The 22,477-nt window shown below is 35.7% G+C and overlaps 2 long non-coding RNA genes across 3 annotated transcripts; one reads left to right on the forward strand and one right to left on the reverse strand.

Annotated features, from left to right (window-relative positions):
* Nucleotides 1–1,793: 1,793 nt before the first annotated feature.
* On the reverse strand, nucleotides 1,794–5,605 carry LOC125197810 (uncharacterized). Of its 2 annotated transcripts, XR_016135163.1 has the most exons (3): nucleotides 5,103–5,587; nucleotides 4,257–5,011; nucleotides 1,794–2,067 (listed from the first exon to the last, which is right to left on the reverse strand). It is a non-coding gene; the product is annotated as an uncharacterized LOC125197810 (long non-coding RNA). The 2 variants fall into 2 exon arrangements; XR_016135162.1 differs by lacking the exon at nucleotides 1,794–2,067 and having other exon boundaries at nucleotides 4,156–5,011; nucleotides 5,103–5,605.
* Nucleotides 4,530–7,122, forward strand: LOC125206837 (uncharacterized). Its single transcript, XR_016135164.1, has 3 exons — nucleotides 4,530–4,667; nucleotides 6,238–6,298; nucleotides 6,763–7,122. It is a non-coding gene; the product is annotated as an uncharacterized LOC125206837 (long non-coding RNA).
* Nucleotides 7,123–22,477: the final 15,355 nt, after the last annotated feature.

The raw sequence follows: 22,477 nt of genomic DNA on the forward strand, positions 1-22,477 counted from the left end.
AGCTAGTTTGATCTTATATACTGATGATTGATTTGATGATTAATGGAACGAATGTTGCAATTATCAATTTATTTGATGATCACGATACTAAATTTGAGGTAATGAAGACAACGGCTCAATATCAATATCAATATCAATATCAATATCAATATACCTCAAATATAATAGTGACGAGGATCAATGTCGATGTATCATATATGGTTCCCAGTATTGTGAAGTTACATGGAGTATATAAATTAGCTATAGGGGGTGAGTCAGATTAATTAACTCGAGTATTTATTTAATTTGTATTGAAAAGTTATATATTCCATAAATTAGCTATAGGGGTTGAGTCGAATTATTTAACTCGAGTATTTATTTAATTTTTTCATATTTATCAATGAATCTTAAAACTCAAATCATAAAATATATCGAGTAACTTATTTAGAGTAGGGCTGAGTCAAAATAACTTTTACTTGTTTTATAAAGATATCGAAATTGATATATACAAAAATAAATATCACATAATTAAAAAGACACGACTTAAATAAACATTTGTAATCCTAAAATAAATCAGCTTAATTTAACGACATTGAGGACCCTTCCTTTTGTAAGATAGATAAGATATTTAATGGTTTTTTTAGGCGACGGTATTGAAAAAAATGGATTCCATTTTATTTGACTGATATAATTAATGCAAAGGGAGGAGTGGGTTTTGACTTTTGAGTAGGAAGACATCCTATTACCAAAAATAGAGAAATAGAATAAAATATTTAATGATTAAAAAAATTTCATTTAATGACGATGAGAGAGTAACACATACTCAAACTCCTAGTACGGATGCATGATTTTTTTTTGATAGGGGCCATTCCTTATATTCGAGAATATTCTATTTTTTATTCAAATATTTATAGTGATTTTTTATAATACTAATTTATAAAAATTGAATAAAGATGAATTTTGAAAAAATGGATTTATTAGAGGATTATGCACCTATATGGCTATCTATATATTCTCGTAACTAATTTAGACTGTTTTTTTTTTTCAAATAAATGAAATGCTTTTATGAGAAAATCATACTACTAGTATTCTATATTGGGTGTTTTATCTTCACCCGTTAATTTCATCAGGTGTGGTTGCTTTTAATTTTTAGCTATTTTTTTCGACGTTGCTATATGTAAATCATTTTTATAATTGTACTGTGCTTAACAGTAAAATTAAACATTATGCAGAGACATTTATTTTTGGCCATAATAGACATTAATATGTAATTTTCTACTCTTCCCTCAGTTCCTAAAAATTTGTCATCTATTTCTATTTTTGCCCGTCCCCAAAAACTTAACATCTTTCACTTTTATCATTTCTAGTAGTTGACCCAACACTCCACTAACTCATTCTCACTCAAATTTTATTATAAAAGTATGACGCACATTCCACTAACTTTTTCAACCTACTCAACTTTCTATATATATTTCTTAAAACTCGTACTCTTTCAAAACATGATAAAATTTAAGGGACGGGTGAAGTATTATGTTTATCAATTATGAAATTTATAATACTTCATGTTTAAAATCTTACTCTCCATACCTCTCAATTCTCGTGTGCAATTGTAATTTAGTTGTATTTGTGTAACAACCCGAACTTTCGTACCTTATTATTATTATTAGCCCAAAGATAAATAAAGAAATATATAAATAAATAGACAAATAAAATAAGTGAACGTTGTAGTATTCGAAACCTGCCCTTATCGTTTATAATAATCGATCTTGGAATTTTAGATAATAATTGTTTCGTTCTCAAAAGAACATTTCAAGTAAAACTAAAAGAGTAACACCAAATAAAAGTGTATAATGTCCGACACATCTCCGAAGTCCGCTAATGTACTATTATACAAATTTATCGAATTCCTAATCTATTACAATTAGAGAAATGTGCAAGTCCGGACAGCCCTTAAAACGGTCGTGCTCGTATCCAATCGGAAGTGAGAGAGGTGTGCAAGTCTCAAACATTCCACTTGACTACAAATGCTCGCGTCCCAACTAAGTCCGACACACCTTTGAGCATCACCGACTTCCCAAATGAGTGCTCCTACATAAAAAGGAAAATTTGCAATAACAATATAAAATCATGCACTTAGAGCACTCCCAATGGAGGTGGCGAATTCTCGGCGATAAATCGCCGATTATCGCCGAATTATCGCCGGCCATTGTGGCGAAGTCGGCGATAATTCGGCGATAATGTTACCGTTGCTTCGCCGAGTGGCGATTTATCGCCGGATTATCGCCGAGCGATCGCCGGCCACTGTGGGCGACGCTCGGCGATAATCGGCGATTTTTAAAATTTTTTTTTTTTTTTTTGGCCGAACGGCTATTTTATCCCACCCCTATAAATATTTCATCCTCTTCCTCCATTCATCACCCACAAACTTCATTCACACAAATTTTCAATCTTTTTTCTCTCCATCTTTATTAAATGAGTTCTGATTCATCGTCTCGTGCTCAGTCCGACGAGGAAATATCACATTCTTCTTCCGAAGAAGAGGTACCTCCCGCTCCCACCGGATGGGATGTAGCGGGTTTCGCCAACAACCCAATCAACAACTATATCTCCCGCTGCATACAAAGCGAGATCGCTCGAATGCAGCAGCCACCCCCCCAACGGCCAATCCGCCGGCGGCGCCGATACATCCCTCGCAACCACACTGGTGCGCACGATCGGCTGTTCGCCGATTATTTCGCGGAGGAACCACGTTATCCGGCAGATGTATTTCGTCGCCGGTTCAGAATGCGCCGCTCCCTCTTCCTGCGCATTGTTAATGCGTTGTCCGCGCGTTACCCCGAGTTCCGGCTCCAGCGAGACGCAGCAGGGAAGCCCGGACTATCGCCCCTACAGAAATGCACTGTTGCCATCCGGCAGTTGGCATATGGAGGGTCCGCCGACATGTTCGATGAGTATCTGCAATGCGGCGAGACGACTGGCAACGAGTGCCTGAAGAATTTCTGTCAGGGCGTGCGAGAGATATTTGGGGAGCACTACCTTCGCTCGCCGGACGCAGCTGACTGCCAGTTCCTACTGGATTGGCACTGGAGGACCCACGGCTTTCCGGGGATGCTCGGCAGCATCGACTGTATGCACTGGCAGTGGAAGAACTGCCCAACCGCGTGGCGAGGCCAGTTTACTACCGGCTACAAAGGTACGCATCCCACCATCATTCTTGAAGCCGTTGCCGACCAACGGCTTTGGATTTGGCATGCTTATTTTGGTATAGCCGGGTCGAACAACGACCTAAATGTTCTCAATTCCTCGCCCCTTTTCAACGAGCGGATCAACGGATTAGGCCCCTCCATCGAATTCACGGCCAATGGCAATGTGCATAACATGGGGTACTACCTGGCTGACGGCATCTATCCGCAATGGCCCGTGTTTCTGAAGACGATCAGATGCCCACTCGGAGATAGAAGAAGGTATTTTGCCCGAGCGCAAGAGTCTGCGCGCAAGGATGTGGAGAGGGCATTTGGGGTGCTCCAATCGCGATTTGCACTGGTAAAGGGTCCGACGCGCTTTTTCTACCAGGGGGATATTGCCGATATCATGTATGCGTGCATCATCATGCATAACATGATCATCGAAGATGAACACGAAGGCGTCCTCGACGTCACCAACGACCCAAGTGTTGCATCATCGAGTCACGGTGTCTCAACCGAGTCCGCCCGCCAGGGTGTACCGCACAACGAACATGAACGGTTCCAGGCGTTCATGGACATACACCAGAAGGAGGCCCATCAAGCACTACAACACGATATCATCGAAGAATTGTGGGCAAATAGAAACCGCGCCCACCGCCCTTGAATTTTTTTTTCTTTGAATTTTTTTTTTGATTTTTTATTTCCATTCGTGTACTTTTTTTTTTTTTAATTTTCTTCGTTGTAATGTGTACCCGTGTTTAATACAACGAACTTTATTACTATTTATTTGATTTATCTTTATAAATTAAATAAGCTAGCTTTATTATATATAAAAATAAAACAATTAAATTAGTGATGATGTAAAAATGAAATGTTGAGTTAGGGAGAAATAAGGGAGAAATAAGGGAGAAACCATTGTAGGGGTTGGCTAAAAACTGGGGATAAAATGTGATGCTGATGTGGCGCTGATGTGGCAGGAGTTAGGGAGAAATAAGGGAGAAATAAGGGAACTCCATTGGGAGTGCTCTTAATGCCAAGAAGAGCAAAATATATGAAATTGAAAAGTATGAGCTAATCTTTGAGGAGACCTACCTAACAAGATTTGCTGACGAAATGTTTTTTTTTTAAGATTCACATACCATATAAAAGAAGTATTTTTTTATTGCAAGTGGGCATTTAAACGCTAATGAAGAGAGATCAACGCCTAGTATAATCCCTCATTACTCAAAACACTTTTTGGCCATAGATCACGTCCTCAAAGAGAAAATATCTCTGACAAATATGACAATGAAGTTAAGCCTCCCCAAGATAAACCTCCTTCCACTTTCCTCAACTTGCAAGGAAGCAAGTATATAAACCCACAAAGTTTCCTGAAATAGCCATCCATCACTATCAAACATTCTCTCTACACCCACATATAATACAGGAGTACGAGGAGGGAGTATTGCAGATAATTGTAGGATCAAATCCCCAATCCAACAACACTTTGTTCCACATCCTAAGGTAAACCCCCAAACCTTTCTTTTCTTTCATATATTTACAAGCATATGCATATATAATTTGATAGTAGAATCTGCCCAAGTAACATCAACAAATACACAGCAAGTCTAACATCATCTTCCACCACTAAGCCATCCATAACAGTAAGACAAATGCTCCAAAATCACTAAATTCATGAAGTAGCAGAAGTAGGTAGACACTTTAATGACTAAGCCAATTGGAAAACTTATCTTGAGGAGATGAATCTGCCGGATTCCGGCGAATGGACTTAGGCTCCCCATCGACACGAGGACAGCCCCACAACCCCGATATGTCACAGATGCAATGATTTCAAGACCTTTACAAATCTACAAGTTAAAAATACCAAACTTTGAATTCAAGATTTAATCTTTAGAAATAAAACAAAACGGGGAAATGATAAAATTGGGCATTCCTTACCTTTCGGGAGTTCGGCTAGGAGGCGGCGACTGTGGTGGCTTCGTGGAGCTGCTCCGGCAGCGCGAGGCGCGGAGAAGAAGCGGCGAAGCCGCTGCCTGTGCATGCACAGCAGCGGCGGCGGAAGATCGGGAGAGAGAGGGGGCTGTGGCGGTGCGTAGCAGCGGTGATCGGTGATGGCGGCGGATCCCGAGGGAGAGAGGTGGAGGGCCGCGACGGCGAACCGCCGCGCACACAGCAGCGGCGGCGGCGTGAGCCGGAGGAGAGAGAGGGGGAGAGAGAGAAGAGGGAGACGGAGACCAGTAGAGAGAAAGAGAGAGGGGAAAGAGAGGAAAGAGGGAGAGAAGAGAGAGAGAGAGAGACGAGGAGGGAACACCGCCGTAGGCGCCGGCGGATCGGCTGGCCGACGGAAACTCCGATTCGGGGGAGAATTTCTCTAGTTGTGATTTGGGGAGAAAGGGGGTGAATAGTGACTGAGAGGGAGAGAGACGATAGGTGGGTGGGGGAAGAGTACATGTGTTGAATTAATCTTAGAATTGGGCCTCTCTTTTTCCTAATTAGTTGTTGGGCTAATAATTTAATTAGAGTTGTGTCCATTTCTTTTTTTGGTGAAGGAAAGTGGGCTGGGTGTGGGGAAACTGCAGTTAGGCTGGAATAATTGATTTTGGGCCTAGGAAAAGAGAATTTAATCTAAGCCCAATTTTAGTAAGGTGTTGTAGCAAATAATTTGAGAAAGGCCCGATTCTGATATCTAGTTATTGTGGGCTGAAAATGCGAGCGACTCCTAGCCCAGTTTCGATAATGGTATCGTTTGGGAGAAAAATATAATATTGAATCCTAGCCTAAGTTTAATTAAGGTTCCTTTGTAACTAAGCTTAAATATATGATCTTTCAATTTATTTTAAGAGTTTTGCTTAAGAGTAATCTTCAAAGTAAAAGATACATAGATCCAATTTAGTCGAACCCCGAGAATAGTGGATGAAGACGCATCAAATAATATATGAGTTTTAGAAGTTTTATAGGATAAGTGAAAAATAAGAAAAGATAATTAATTATGAGGCATGCATTCCTATTAAAGATTAATAATTTCTTGAAGTCTAATTAGTATATTACATTATATTTTGATGTTTCCAAAAAGGTTATCTCTGCAAGTTAAAGTCGGGACGAAAATTTCAAGTTAAGGAAATTAAATGAACGAGGTGAGCTTTCTTATACTAAAAATACAAATTATATTTTGTGAAAATTCGAACACATGTTCGTGAATTGATATTGTCTTGCCATAAATGTTTTGTGTATGATGCCTATCTGTTGGCTAAGGCCAAGTGAATTATGAATGATGATATATAAGTCGAATTCGGGTCCCAGTGAGGGTGGTGTCCCCGCTCGGACTAGTGTACACAAGGATACCTCTGTCATGTTGGGCAGGGAAGGTGACCGTATGAGAACACCATCTCAGCGGCACAAGATGATCAGATATGGCTAAGTACAGGAAAAAGGGGCCCAATGTGAATATTTTTAGTAAGCTCAGGTCTTTTCAATAAAACCCCTGAGTGTTACTATGATGATGGCTTGACAATATTTTCAAATGTATATGTGTAATTTTCGGCAATGTGTTCACTGAGTACTTTTGTACTCAGCCCTGCATATATTTCTAAATATGCAGGTTAAGCGGTGGCGACGAGGGGCGATGTTGAGCAGGGATGGCAAATGTGTTTCAGTGTGATAAATGCTTGGATGCATCGTGTCTCCACACACGGTGTCATTCTCTCTTGACTCTTCCGCTGCAATGAAAATAACGAGCTTATATTCTTTTGCTTTACGCACTCTGATATATTTTTCCAGTTATTCCAATTTAATTTCGTTCATTCCAGTTTTGTAGAGATTCCCATTTCTTCCCCGCTTCTTTAATCCTCCCCTAGTCACGATAAACCGTGTTTGCTATCCTTAGCAAAGTGCGGTCGTGACAATTTGTGTCTATATGAAATTCCTAGGAGTGAATAGAATGATCCACTTTATATGTCAACTTGCCACTTATCAACTTGTTATATATACACTTTGACTGAATCGTATCTTTTAACTAATGTTTCAAAGAGACTTTCATACATAAATCCAGACAAATTAATAAATATGTCCCTGTGTTTTGGATACTTTCTAAATCAATTATTATAAACTCTACCAAGTGACACAATTTAATCTCATTAAAACATTATGATCAATATTTACGATTCCTTGATTTGCTGATTTTAGTTTGCGATCAAACATTGCATACTTGATATTGAGATGACTGTACAAATATTTGGACATTGCTTACTTAAACAAATGCCACTGGAAAAGAGAACTACGTTTTTGTAACTTCATGATTTTGTGTTTTTACCCATCAGTAACAAAATCGTTCTCATAAGTTTGTGATTTATATGCACTCCATTTTCATTTTTTATTTTAATTATTGATTCACAATTTCACATCTTTATCAAGCTATATATACATTAGTCAACATTATGAATTACTAGAACAATACGTAAAGCAGGCTAGTTGATTTTAGTTATATTACGATAAAAAGGAGAGCAATTCATCAAAAATAAGCATCAACTATAAACAATCATTCTTCCATGAAAGCAAAAGATAAGTACATAACGCCATATTCGTCATAAGCCATGTCCGTACAAAAATTGTGGACATGGTTATAACTTATATCGGTCCGTTAATTAATTACAACTAGTGACAGCGGCGGCGGCGGCGGCAGCAGCGATGGTCTCCACCGGGTTGTCTAATAAACGGGCTGAGCCTGGACCCAAATGTAACGTCCCGAATTTTTGAACCTTATTATTATTATTATTATTAGCCAAAAAAAAATATAATAAATAAGTGATCGTTGTAGAATTCGAAACCTGCCCTTTCGTTTATAATAATCGATCTTGGGATTATAAATAGTAGTTGATTCGTTCTCAAACGAACTTTTCAAGTACAACTAAAAGAGTAACACCAAATAAAGTTTATAATGTCTGGCACATCCTTTCGAAGTCCGCTAAAGTACTACTGTTATACAAATTTATCGAATTCCTAATCTATTACAATTAGAGAAAGATGTGCACATCCCAGACAGCCCGTTCAACATTCGTGCTCTACTCCAAGAAAGTCTGGAACATCATCAGGAATGACCGTGAATGTTATTTGTTTTCCTACACCAAAGCCACGTGCTTGAACCGGATTTTTCCTATACCAAATTAAACAAATACTAGATGAATAAATTCCCAAATAACTAAACTAATTAAATAGTAAAATGCATATAAAAAAAAATGGGTTGTGCGTATCATAGAAGGATCAGGTGCCTGCCAAGCATTAAATGCAGCTGACAGGAGATCATCATCTTCTGACAAACAGAATATTTGAAGGATTTGTCAGCCAAGTTGCTATCTTCTCATATATATATGTACACCACCATTCTTTTCATGCCCAAACGGCCAAACCCCACATAAACAATAAGTAACTCCAACAATATTCTCCCAACGAAGAAGTAGGAGGAGGAAGCAATCCAACAAGACCTTTTTCATATCATAAACGAGACAAATTCAGCAAGTCCTTTACACAATCACACAAAGGTGAGTACCATCAACACCTCACTTTTTCAACATATTGCAACATATTGCATATTAGCCTCTGCCTAAAATACTTCCACATATTGCAAATTTAGCACCTCAAGGACATTGTTTCTATAACCTCTCAAGAACATAGAAATGGCAGATCCTCAAATAATTATAGGAACTTAGCTTGAAATGACATAGAAATCTGCCGGAGAAACTTCCGGCAGCAAGCTCGGCACTCCGTCGCCAACGATGACAGCCCAAGCTCCAACAATCCGTCACTGATTTCATTCCTTATAACCTGAAATTCTGAATTTACAAAGCTTGGACATCAAAAATATAATCTTTGTGAATAAACAAAAGAGGGAGAGTTGTAGATAATTTTAGGATCAAGTCTCCAATCCAACAACACTTTATTCCCACGAAAAAAAGGGTAAATCCCAAGCCTTTCTTTTCTCTAGTTTATATATATATATATATATATATATAGGGGTGTATTTAGATGAAAACCATAATGTATATTAAAACATCAAACCATGTAAATAATGTATATTATACACACTAATAATGTACATTTTATTCATGTATAATGTACTGTTCTAAATATTGTACACACTAATAATGTACATTTACATTATATGAATTCTGTACATTATGCTGACAGTACATTATACATGAATAAAATGTAGATTATTAGTGTGTATAATGTACATTATTTTACATGGTTTGATGTTTTAATATACATTATGGTTTTAATCTGAATACACCCCTATATATATATATATATATATATATAATATAGGGGTGTGTTACGGTCAGAACAGTGTTACGGTCAGAACGTCAAATCATGTACATTTTATACACATATAATGTACCACACCCATATGTAATAATGTACCACTCCAAAATAATGTACATTATATGAGGATGTACATTATTTTGGGGTGGTACATTATTACATATGGGGGTGGTACATTATATGTGCATAAAATGTACATGGTTTGACGTTCTGACAATATTTAGCGTTCTGATCTGAATACATCCCTATATATATATATATAGGGATGTGATCAGTTCCATAAGTGAAATTCTGTCAAAAATCAAAGCAAATCTCAGCCATTGGATCCTGTAATGTAATTGTTAGATTAATGCCACGTGTCACCTAATAATATAGATTGCGTAGTCTAATAATATAGCTTGGCTAATAATGTAACAGTTGTAGTCTAATAATGTAGATTGTGCAGTCTAATAATGTAGCCTAGTTAATAATGTAACGCTTTTAGGGTAATAATGTATCTCAGGTATTATGATCACAACCATCTAATCTGAGGATCCAAGGGCTGAGATTTGCTTTGATTTTTGACAGAATTTGCCTTATGGACCATAGTGCGCCCCTATATAGTGCGTCCCATATATATATATATATATATATATATATAGAGGAGTGATCAAGGTCTAACTAATTTTAAGTATATAACTAGAGAACAATTCTTAGCCACACAAATAAAGGCAACAAATATTGTTTATTTTAATGATGTAAAATATGCCAAGGGTATTTTTGGAATCACATTATGAAATTCATATGAGGCGTGTGTTCCATATCATATTCATTCCATTCCAAATCAGATCTGGAACTAAAATCTCATGATCGATTTCCTTCCAAATTAGATTCATTCAAATTCGGTTTTTCCATTCAATTCATCCAACGTGATTCTTCTCCAGTTCACATTATTCGTTCTTCAATTCATCTCGACGCGAATTTTGTCCAATTCATTGCGATACCTCTCCAATTCATTGCAGTTCATCGTGATTCCATTCTTCTCCAATTCATCAATCACACAAAAGAGAAATCAATGGATTCAATTCTGATGCGGGGACGAAGATTATTTCGATTCATCATCATCGGGAGAGGAAACTAAGACTTCTAAAGGTAATTATCATACTTTGGAGTGAAGTATTTATCGCTTCCAGTAAGTATATGATGCATGTCTTATAGTGTTTTGTGTTTTCATTCCAGTGAAGTATATTGAGGATAGTGAAGTATTTTACATTTACAGTGAATCAAATTACAGTTATAGTGAAGTATATGATGCATGTCTTATAGTGTTTTGTTTTTTCACTCCAGTGAAGTATAGTGATGATATAGTGAACTATATCGTGCTTATAGTGAAGTATTTCACCTCAAATTATGGTTATAGTGAAGTATATGATGCATGCCTTATAGTGTTTTGTTTTTACATTACAGTGAAGTATATTGAGGATATAGTGAACTATATTGAGCATATAGTGATGTATATGTAACGAACAGTGAAGTATAAATTGTTTTTTATTCAACAATGATTTATTGCTAACAGTGATGTGAATATTTCATGTAGTGAAGTATATGTAACTAATAGTGAAATATAACATTGTTTTGTTTATACAATAGTGATTTACGTGCCAAAATGTCCCAAAGATTTGAAGCAAGAATTGGACAGAGTTTATCACTCTTGATCGTGCATTGGACTTTTATAACAATCACGCTCGACATGTTGGGTTTGATACCCGTAAAAAGGGATAAAAAAAAGGTGAAAAAGAAGACAAAAACAGAGGCATTGAGGTTATCAATGAAACTAGGTCGAAAATGTGGAAACTGCCAAGAGATTGGACATCATGATTTGAAGAACTGCAGAAAGGTGAAAGAGAAGACAAAACAGATGCACTGAGAATTTGGCCAGAAATAGTTCACTTTGTAGCAGCATATTTAGTGCACTAATGACTCGTTTTTAGTTCACTTTTGAGTGATTTTTATCTTGTTGCGAACTTGTTTATTGTGTTCTACTCAAGTGCGAATAAGTTCACTTTTACATGTGTTTATTTCACTGCCTACAAATCTTTAGTTCACTTATTAGATATTTTGGTTCACTTTATAGTGAAGTTGAAATACTATATGGTCTTTTATACTAATGTTTGATAATTCAGTAAAGAATATTAGTCATAATGAACTATTTTTTTCATTTTAGTGAAGTATATTGAACATATAGTGAAGTATATTGTGCATATAGTGAACTATTATATGCTTATAGTGAAGTATAATAACTTTACAGTGAATTACAGTGAAGTAAATATGTTCTATAGTGAAGCAAATATGCTCTGCAGTGAAGTAAATAGTCTAACATAATATTGAATTTAATTGAAACGGATGAGCTTTATATTGAACTAAATGACACATATTATGAACCATATCAGTTTAATACAAATGATCATGAATGCTTGAAGTTTGCAATCATTTTTCCACATCTATCTCCATGTTGTTGCTGCATTCTTGATAATGTTTTGATGTTGTCGCCAAGTTATTCAATGACTAATGGTTTGTTTCAGACAACATTAATGCGCTGCAATTCTTTGCTCTTAGTCTTTGGAGTATTCCCCTGCTGCTTCAATACATTTCCAATTTTTTTCCTGCTCAATGTAGTAACAATCATCATATACTTCACTCCAAGGTCTATAACTTCACTGAAATCAGAAAACACATAACACTATAAGACATACATCGTATACTTCACTCTAAGCATAAACTGAATCACTGTAAAGGTAAAACACTACACTCTTAACATTTATTAGTTCACTTTAAGCTCTCTATACACTCTAACCATGGAATACTTCACTCTATGCACGTTTTACTTCACCGAGAGGAAAAAACAGTGGGGATCACAAACACTTCACTCTGAGCATGAAATACTTCACTCTATGCACGTTTTACTTCACTGAGATGAAAAAAATAATGCACTGTAAGCAAGTATCACAAACACTTTACTCTAAGCATGGAATACTTCACTCTATGCACATTTTACTTCACTGAGATGAAAAAATAGTGCACTATAAGCAAAGATCATAAACACTTCACTCTAAGCATGAAATACTTCACTCTAAGCACGTTTTACTTCACTGAGATGAAAAAATAGTGTACTATAAGCATGGATGACAAACACTTCACTCTAACACTGGAATACTTCACTCTAACCATATTTTACTTCACTGAAATGGAAAAACAAAGCACTTTAAGCATGGATGACAAACACTTCACTCTAACACTTTAATACTTCACTCTAAGCATGTTTTACTTCACTGAAATGGAAAAACAAAACACTTTAAGCATGGATGACAAACATTTCACTCTAATACTGGAATACTTCACTTTATTCATGTTTTACTTCACTGAAATAGAAAAACAAAGCACTATAAGCATGAATGACAAACACTTCACTCTAACACTAGAATACTTCACTCTAAGCATTTTTACTTCACTGAAATGGAAAAACAAAGCACTTTAAGCATAGATGACAAACACTTCACTCTAATACTAGAATACTTCACTTTAATCATGTTTTACTTCACTGAAATGGAAAAACAAAGCACTATAAGCATGGATGACAAACACTTCACTCTAACACTAGAATACTTCTATCTAAGCATGTTTTACTTCACTGAATGGAAAAACAAAGCACTGTAAGCATGGATTATAAACACTTCACTCTAATACTGGAATACTTCACTTTAATCATGTTTTACTTCACTGAGATGGAAAAAACAAAGCACTATAAGCATGGATGACAAACACTTCACTCTAACACTAGAATACTTCACTCTAAGCTTGTTTTACTTCACTGAAATGGAAAAATAAAACACTATAAGCATGGATGACAAACACTTCACTCTAACACAAGAATACTTCACTCTAAGCATGTTTTACTTCACTCCAATAAAAAAAACAGAGCACAATAAGCGTAGATCACAAACACTTCACTCTAATCATGGAATACTTCACTAAATGAAAAACAGAGCAGGTAGGAGTTACTCACGATTAGAGTCTTTGGTTGCACTTTTTTTTTCTATCGATCAAAACCTACATAAAAAAAGAGAAGTAGTTTAACTGTAGTAATTAACTGTAAGCAGATGTTCTTATGTTCAATTTGGATTGCATAATAAACTATTGCAGATCTCACTTATTAAAAATTGTCGATGTTTGAATTTGCAGAATTGTTAAAACTAATTAACTGTTGATTCTAACACTAATTAAATGTTCAAATCTAAATCCGTTGAAGAAATGTTAATAAAAAATGAGTTTGACGACGAAATGAGAGAAATCGGAATGAGAAATCTAAATCAGTTGAACAAACCTGTAGAACAACTTACATAAATTTGAAAAATCTTTCTGAGTTGAATCCATTGTTCGACGACGGATGGAGGCGAAGGAATGTTGACAACAACGGGAAGACGAGAACGATTCCAGCGACAGGATGTAACATCCCGACTTTTATCGTCTTGTTAAGGTGGGTAGCGTGTAACATGTTGACGTTTTTTTCATTTCTTTTTATATTTCCGAAACTACAAGTAGTTTAGTGAAAATTTTCAAAAGAACTAAAGAATAATATAAATTATTATAATTCTAATAAATGAAATGTCATGCATAAGTGAGCATAGGGTCACATTAATGGAACCAAACCTTTTATTTTATAAAGTCTAACTGCCGGTAAACATCTCTAAAACTATGAAATGGAATTCAAGAAATTAAAAGTGTACATGTGTGGGTCTATCAATTAAATCCCAGCCCATTTCTTAAATTTTGGAGTCACCATGGAGAGGCCCAAATCATATTCTCTCTTTTTTTTTTTTCTAATTTATGGCAGCCCAATATATATGTAACATTCCTGATCCGAAATTAATTCGTATATTAAATTGTTATTGGCATGGTAGACATATTCATCTAGTTATTAATTATAAGAATAAGAGTGTATATATAAACCATGCATAGTATATTTTACTTAGCAATTTAAATTATAATAGTGGAATTATATATACGTATAGTATAATGTATTAAACTAATTATGCCAATACGTGTGCATGGAAAGAAATATAAATATGCAAGTGTGACAACTTATTAACCTCAAAGAACACATGAACTACACGTGTACATCTAAAATTTGTACATTTGTAACATGCATATATATAAATTAATTCTCTAAATAGTAAACATGATTTTTAAGAAAAAGTATTGGCCGTATATTACAGAGGAGATTAGATTTGGCCACAAGAGGAGTCGGTAAAACCGACATATTACTTGAGAGAAATGAGAAAGTGAAGAAAAAGTTATGAGAGTGAAAGAGGGAACTAGCCTTGAGAGTTTGGCTATTTAGTAGAAATAGATAAAATAAATTTGAGAGGAGGAACTACTCCAACGTAACATTTATATACGATCGAGAATTGTAAATCAGGAGAAGGAATTGAGGATTCGATTAAATTACCTATCTTAATCACGTTATCTCTACGAGCAAGTGATGGAAGGAGTAAAGAAATTCAAATTAAGGAATTTAAACACACGAGGTGAACTTTTCTATCCTATATACTAATATGGATGAAAATATGAAAATGTAAATCTATGTTTGTTGTTTATGCAAATGATGTTGTCTTGCTATAAATGATTTGTTTTATGCCTATCTGTTTGGATGGAACGTAAGAATCGAATTCGGGTCCAAGTGAGGGTGGTGTCCCTACTCGGATTAGTGTACACAAGTGGCCGTGGAAGGTGGCCACCTTCCACGGGTCACAAATAAAGTTATGGAGGCCGTGGGAGGTGGCCACCTCCCCGGCTGGAGAAAAAGGTAGGTGACCGTGAGAGAGCACCATCTCCACGGCACTTGGTGTTCAGATATGGCGAAATGAAAGAAAGAACTTAGACTGATCAGTCAAACTTTAGCTCACAAAGAATTTAGTAAGCTCGGGCCTTTTAAGAGAAAACCCTCGAGTGTTACTGTGATGGCATGACAATATTTTCATTTTATGTATGTATATTTCGGCAATGTGTTCACTGAGTGTTTTATACTCAGCCCTGCATATATTTCTAAATGTGCAGGTTGAGCAGTGACGGTGGAGAATGCTGAGTAGAGTTATGATTTTCTTTTTATTTTAAGTAGAGGCTCTCGGCGGTACATGTCTCCATACATGTGACCGTGTTCATTCCGCTGCGTACTAAGATTTTCGTTAACCTCGATTAATCTCCTGTACTCTGATAATTATTTATTGAAAAGTAAGATTTTCATTTAAGTTCTTATGATTAAAAGTAAATCTGATATTATCTTCACTTTATTTCTAAGTAAATATTTCGTCATTATTATCCCCTTTCTATTCCCCTCCTCTTATTTCCCACACCTAGTCACGGTTTCCCGGCTTTGCTATCCTTAGCAAAGTGCGGTCGTGACAGAGTGGTATCAGAGCAGTTTCTTTTTCGCTCTGAACCAAAGAGTGTCTTTCAGTTACTAGTCTAGATTTGTTCCACTAGACTAGTTAATTAGTCAATGAACTCTCAGCATTCCCACCAATCACGCTCAATGAGAAAAAGGTAATTTGTTCTTTCTTTTAAAAGCAAGTAGAGATGTTCAAAAGGTTTAAAAAGATAAAGTTGCATGGACCGATGGTTAAATGAACGGGTCCGTTATGAAATATGAGATTCTAGAGAAAGGAATGATGAGTCTTATCAGAATGTTGTTTAAAGCGAATGAAAAAAAAAATGAGACTTTTGAGAAAGATAAGTTTTATCAAGTAGAGACTCGGAGAAAGAGTTGGAAGTGAGAGTTATAAAGAAAATGGTAGTTTGTTCCATTCGAGAAAGAGCTGGAAATATTTTAGAAAGAAAATGATGTGTTTTTATCTGGTAAAAGTTTTAAAGGAAGAGTTGATGTGTCTTTATCGAGTAAAGACTTTATATGATGAAGGATGAAGTAACTTGGGTTTTTAGTAAAAATAGTGAAATGAGAAAATGTAAGGGGATATTAGTTCTTTAAAAAAAAAGGAAGGAAAAAAAAAAGTTACAAAACAGAATGTTGTTCTCTATCGAGAAAAGTTGAAAAGTTTATTGTAATAATATGTCTTTTCGAGTTAGCGTATGAATCATGTTGCAAGTAAAGGGAAATTAAAGTTTCTAAGAACTTAGAATATTTTTAAGTTGTGCATTCCTTTAGAACAGTATGAACTTGAACATAGAAGGGCAGCTGCTATCATTTTTCGCGTTCCCGAGCGGTAATGAGAAAAGTATGCGATCTAAAAGAAAGTTAAGCATGAGAAAACCGTTTGAGCTGGGAATGAACGATATTTCCATGAACTAGATATCCCTCTTATATGTCCAAACAAAAGTGAACAATCTGGGTTGACCACTACCCTTGGTGACAATCCAGTCATAACAAAAGATATTACACTCGTTGTATCCGTACATGGTAGAGGAATGTAATTTCAACATAGTAAAAAAAACAAAAAAACAAAAAGAATTAGACCTGTGAAAAAAAAAATAATAATAAAAAAATAAAAAAAAAATCTCATGGGGAAGATAGATTCTCAATTGTTTCCTCTATCATACACGATTGCTCTTAGCAAGCCTCCAGGGAAGTGTTCCTTCTAATTGTTTGTTTGTTTCTAAGTGAAATGTTGTGTTAAAAGATAGTTTAGTGCCTAGTTCATTCTGAAAGCTTTAAAAAGTCTCGATGTGATCCTCGGTTCTCAATTCGATGTGTTGGTCAGCGATTATCCAAATAATAACCATTCGTCATTTGATTTTGGGCAAACATATCACATAAGTCCTTTGTTATACCTTTTCCATGTGTGCGGGATGTTTATTTTCGTACTACCCACCAGATTTCTCTTTCATATTATTGGTACATCTTGGTGCTTTCGTGGTGGATGGTGTAAGAAGTATAGTATGCCTCACTCATGATTTTGTTCCAGGCCCGTCCTGTCCGGCACACATAAATTTATTTCAAGGGCAAGTGTTATCTGCTTCCTTCCTAAAGTCTTTGATGACATGCAAGTACTTTCGTTCAAACTTTTTACAAGAAATCTCATTGTCTTTGAGCAATTATAATACTTGCTCGTTTGATTAAGACCTTGATATGACTTATTCTTGATAAGTAATGTACCACCATATTCTCCCTATCACGTTAAGTTGAGACTCATCTTCAGTTTACATCAAATGAACTTATCCTCATATTTTAGACATCCTTGATTGACTGCAGTTTTCTCTTGACTCATTTGAGGATTTATTGGCATGATCTTGTGTCATGATCTTTTAAACCAAAGATTAGGACATTTTGGCTTGCTTTCAAATTCCCTGGCGACTAATTGTTTCAAACTATCAGACCTTACCACATTAATGTTATCATCAATAATACCTAGAACTTTTTCAGGTTGACTAATTCTTTAGATTCCATTATTGACACTCTTATGAGAATTTTCATTCATTTCATTTATGCCTCCATCTGGAAAACCCTCACAAATAAGGAATTTCTCAAGATTAGAGAGTATAGCTAAGACTTTTGAAACCTAGTACTTCCTTGAGTAGGCTTGATGAGTCCAATCAGTTCGCGTGCTTATTGAAGACTTATTGTTGTAACCTATCCATGAGAGTTGTAAGGAAACCATGTTATTAGGCAATCGAAAAGTTAATATTATTATAAAAACGAGTTGTAAAATATTCTGTAACTAAGCATTTCTTGTTACGAGTTGCAAGCGAATCGAATGCTATATACTAAGATAGCACAGTTATGACAAAAATAGTTGTAACAATACTAGTTTAAATCTCTAATTTCTGACCCTATCAGTCCCTTCGCAGAGCATAGGATCTATACGTGTATTTGTGGCCGGTTATCCGCTACCCGGATAAGAATAAGTAATCCCCGAGAGAAGTGAAGTAATTAAGATCTTTATTACAAGGAGTAAGAACAATAAAAGTTTGAATATCCTAATAGCTTTTAGTCTTATAACAGGATGGCACAAAAGAGTATTGGATAAATAGGCTTAAGCGGAAGAGGATCCAACAATGAGGAAAGAAGTGACAAGGGTTTGCAAGGAACGAATCAACCACCAGGGTTGAGGATTGAGGAACTATTTTTGCAACAGAACTCGCCGGTATTCCATGGGATAGAAAACCCAATAGATATTGAAGCATGGGTGCATACCTTAGAATACATATTCAACTCCATTCGCTGCACATACTAAGAACGCACAACTTGTGTGTCCTTCCAGTTAGCTGGACCAACCGCCTTCTGGTGAAAAAAAAACGGAAATGGATAATGACTCTAATATAACATAGACATTTTACATGAGAGCAGTTCAAAATAGAAATATATGATAAATACATCCCTGCAACCGGCTGGCACAAGAAGAAGATTTCTACAATTTTGGGGAAGGTTGGCATGATTTTGTTTCTAAGATCATGTTGTTCGGTGCTCATAAACTTCCTTCAAAAATGAGGTCATTTCCACCCGCTATAAACCAATTGATCAGTTATTTGCACTTGGCCCTGAACTTTCTTTGTTGTTCGCTCTTCAGGGTATCATCTTGTTGTTATGCATTGATAATACTCACTTGTTTGATTAGGGCCTTTAAATGAATCATGTGTGCAAGTTGTCGCCACATTTCTCTTCATATGTCAAGTTGTGACTCACCTCTAGTTTACTCTTATCCTCCTTTTTATGACATTTTTGGTTGACTACAATCCTCTTGATTCGTTAGAGGAAAAATCAATATTTTTAACTCTGAGTTTCTATCACCAATTCTGATCTCGAAAGTTACTTGAGTTATAAATTTCTGAATAATCTTATGCCTTCTCTTAGGAAATTTTTTACTGTTCAAGAAGAACATTCTTCCTAGACAATTCATTAACCAATTGTGTTTTCCAACATGGTTGTTGATGAGTATGTTCTTATACACGAACAATCCCTTTTTCTTAGTTACACTATATTTATTGTCTCCATCTTTGGATTTTCTGCAACTCCTGGCTTTGAGCTCGTTTCCTTAGATTATCCATAAACCTTGAGATTATTAACGTGATCTCGTATCACGATATTGTCAACCGAAAGTCATTGCAAGTCAGGGTAGGCTACTTGTTTTCAAATCCCCTTTCGTTTCAGACCCTACCATATTGAAGTTATCATCTAGTGATAATTGGAGCTTTTCAAACTGACTAATCCTCAGGAATATTTTAGTACCATTTACGGGAACCTTCTAATAAGAAAATTTTCAAACTCTAAGATTATGGTTAAGAAGATCCTTGCAGTTTTCTTCTCTTCTTATCTTGAGTGGAGGTGATGAGGCCATTATAGTTTCCACGCTTCTTGAAAACAAAAAAAAAAAAAAACCTTATTTGTACAATCTACCAACGAGGGCTTGACGCGAAGTTGGTAAAAGATAAATGTTAAGAAGAAACGCGATAAATGAAATGTTGATGTCATACAGAGAATATGTGTTAGGATCAAGGAAGCGCAAATTGACACCAAATCTTAAGCTGATGCGTGCCGATTTGAGTTGAAAAATAAAATAGAAGATAAGGTAATTGTTTCAGGGTACGTCAAAGCCACGATTTATTGGAGCTCCTAAAATCATCGAAGAAGCGATAACAATAACATTATCTCTTTGCGCTACCCAGAGTTACTCACATAAGGAGTACATCAAATTTCGGGACGAAATTTGTTAAGGTGGGTAGAATGTAACATCCCGACTTTTATCGTCTTGTTAAGGTGGGTAGCGTGTAACATGACGACGTTTTTTTCATTTCTTTTTATATTTCCGAAACTACAAGTAGTTTAGTGAAAATTTTCAAAAGAACTAAAGAATAATATAAATTATTATAATTCTAATAAATGAAATGTCATGCATAAGTGAGCATAGGGTCACATTAATGGAACCAAACCTTTTATTTTATAAAGTCTAACTGCCGGTAAACATCTCTAAAACTATGAAATGGAATTCAAGAAATTAAAAGTGTACATGTGTGGGTTTATCAATTAAATCCCAGCCCATTTCTTAAATTTTGGAGTCACCATGGAGAGGCCCAAATCATATTCTCTCTTTTTTTTTCTAATTTATGGCAGCCCAATATATATGTAACATTCCTGATCCGAAATTAATTCGTATATTAAATTGTTATTGGCATGGTAGACATATTCATCTAGTTATTAATTATAAGAATAAGAGTGTATATATAAACCATGCATAGTATATTTTACTTAGCAATTTAAATTATAATAGTGGAATTATATATACGTATAGTATAATGTATTAAACTAATTATGCCAATACGTGTGCATGGAAAGAAATATAAATATGCAAGTGTGGCAACTTATTAACCTCAAAGAACACATGAACTACACGTGTACATCTAAAATTTGTACATTTGTAACATGCATATATATAAATTAATTCTCTAAATAGTAAACATGATTTTTAAGAAAAAGTATTGGCCATATATTACAGAGGAGATTAGATTTGGCCACAAGAGGAGTCGGTAAAACCGACATATTACTTGAGAGAAATGAGAAAGTGAAGAAAAAGTTACGAGAGTGAAAGAGGGACTACTCCAACGTAACATTTATATACGATCGAGAATTGTAAATCAGGAGAAGGAATTGAGGATTCGATTAAATTACCTATCTTAATCACGTTATCTCTACGAGCAAGTGATGGAAGGAGTAAAGAAATTCAAATTAAGGAATTTAAACACATGAAGTGAACTTTTCTATCCTACATACTAATATGGATGAAAATATGAAAATGTAAATCTATGTTTGTTGTTTATGCAAATGATGTTGTCTTGCCATAAATGATTTGTTTTATGCCTATCTGTTTGGATGGAACGTAAGAATCGAATTCGGGTCCAAGTGAGGGTGGTGTCCCTACTCGGATTAGTGTACACAAGTGGCCGTGGAAGGTGGCCACCTTCCACGGGTCATAAATAAAGTTATGGAGGCCGTGGGAGGTGGCCACCTCCCCGGCTGGAGAAAAAGGTAGGTGACCGTGAGAGAGCACCATCTCCACGGCACTTGGTGTTCAGATATGGCGAAAAGAAAGAAAGAACTTAGACTGATCAGTCAAACTTTAGCTCTCAAAGAATTTAGTAAGCTCGGGCCTTTTAAGAGAAAACCCTCGAGTGTTACTGTGATGGCATGACAATATTTTCATTTTATGTATGTATATTTCGGCAATGTGTTCACTGAGTGTTTTATACTCAGCCCTGCATATATTTCTAAATGTGCAGGTTGAGCAGTGACGGTGGAGAATGCTGAGTAGAGTTATGATTTTCTTTTTATTTTAAGTAGAGGCTCTCGGCGGTACATGTCTCCATACATGTGACCGTGTTCATTCCGCTGCGTACTAAGATTTTCGTTAACCTCGATTAATCTCCTGTACTCTGATAATTATTTATTGAAAAGTAAGATTTTCATTTAAGTTCTTATGATTAAAAGTAAATCTGATATTATCTTCACTTTATTTCTAAGTAAATATTTCGTCATTATTATCCCCTTTCTATTCCCCTCCTCTTATTTCCCACACCTAGTCACGGTTTCCCGGCTTTGCTATCCTTAGCAAAGTGCGGTCGTGACACAGGAAGACGGCAACGACGAAATTTCGAGAATAGGAGAAGGAGAAGACGGGAAGAGGAGTGATGGCAGAGAGATTGAATTCCGTAAATGAGAAATTAATTCAAATGTTAACCCTAATTTTATTTGTGAAATATCCATTATATCCCCCTTGTTATAGTGAAGTAAATCTATGGTAGAGTGAACTGATTTCAACTTCAAATTCAAAAATCACATGTTTTAATACTAGCCCTTGATTTTCTTGATCTTGTGGCTGTGATTTATTCTCTAGTTATGTACTTAATGGGCAATTGCCATATATCACTACTCTATATATATATATATATAGAGAGAGAGAGAGAGAGAGAGTTGTGATCAATGTCGAACCAATTTTAAAGACCGAACAAGAGACCAA

This window comes from Salvia hispanica, chromosome 2, assembly GCF_029641045.1.
Source record: "Salvia hispanica isolate PSC_SH4W2 chromosome 2, Shi_PSC_v1, whole genome shotgun sequence".
In the NCBI taxonomy this organism is placed as follows: Eukaryota; Viridiplantae; Streptophyta; class Magnoliopsida; order Lamiales; family Lamiaceae; genus Salvia; species Salvia hispanica.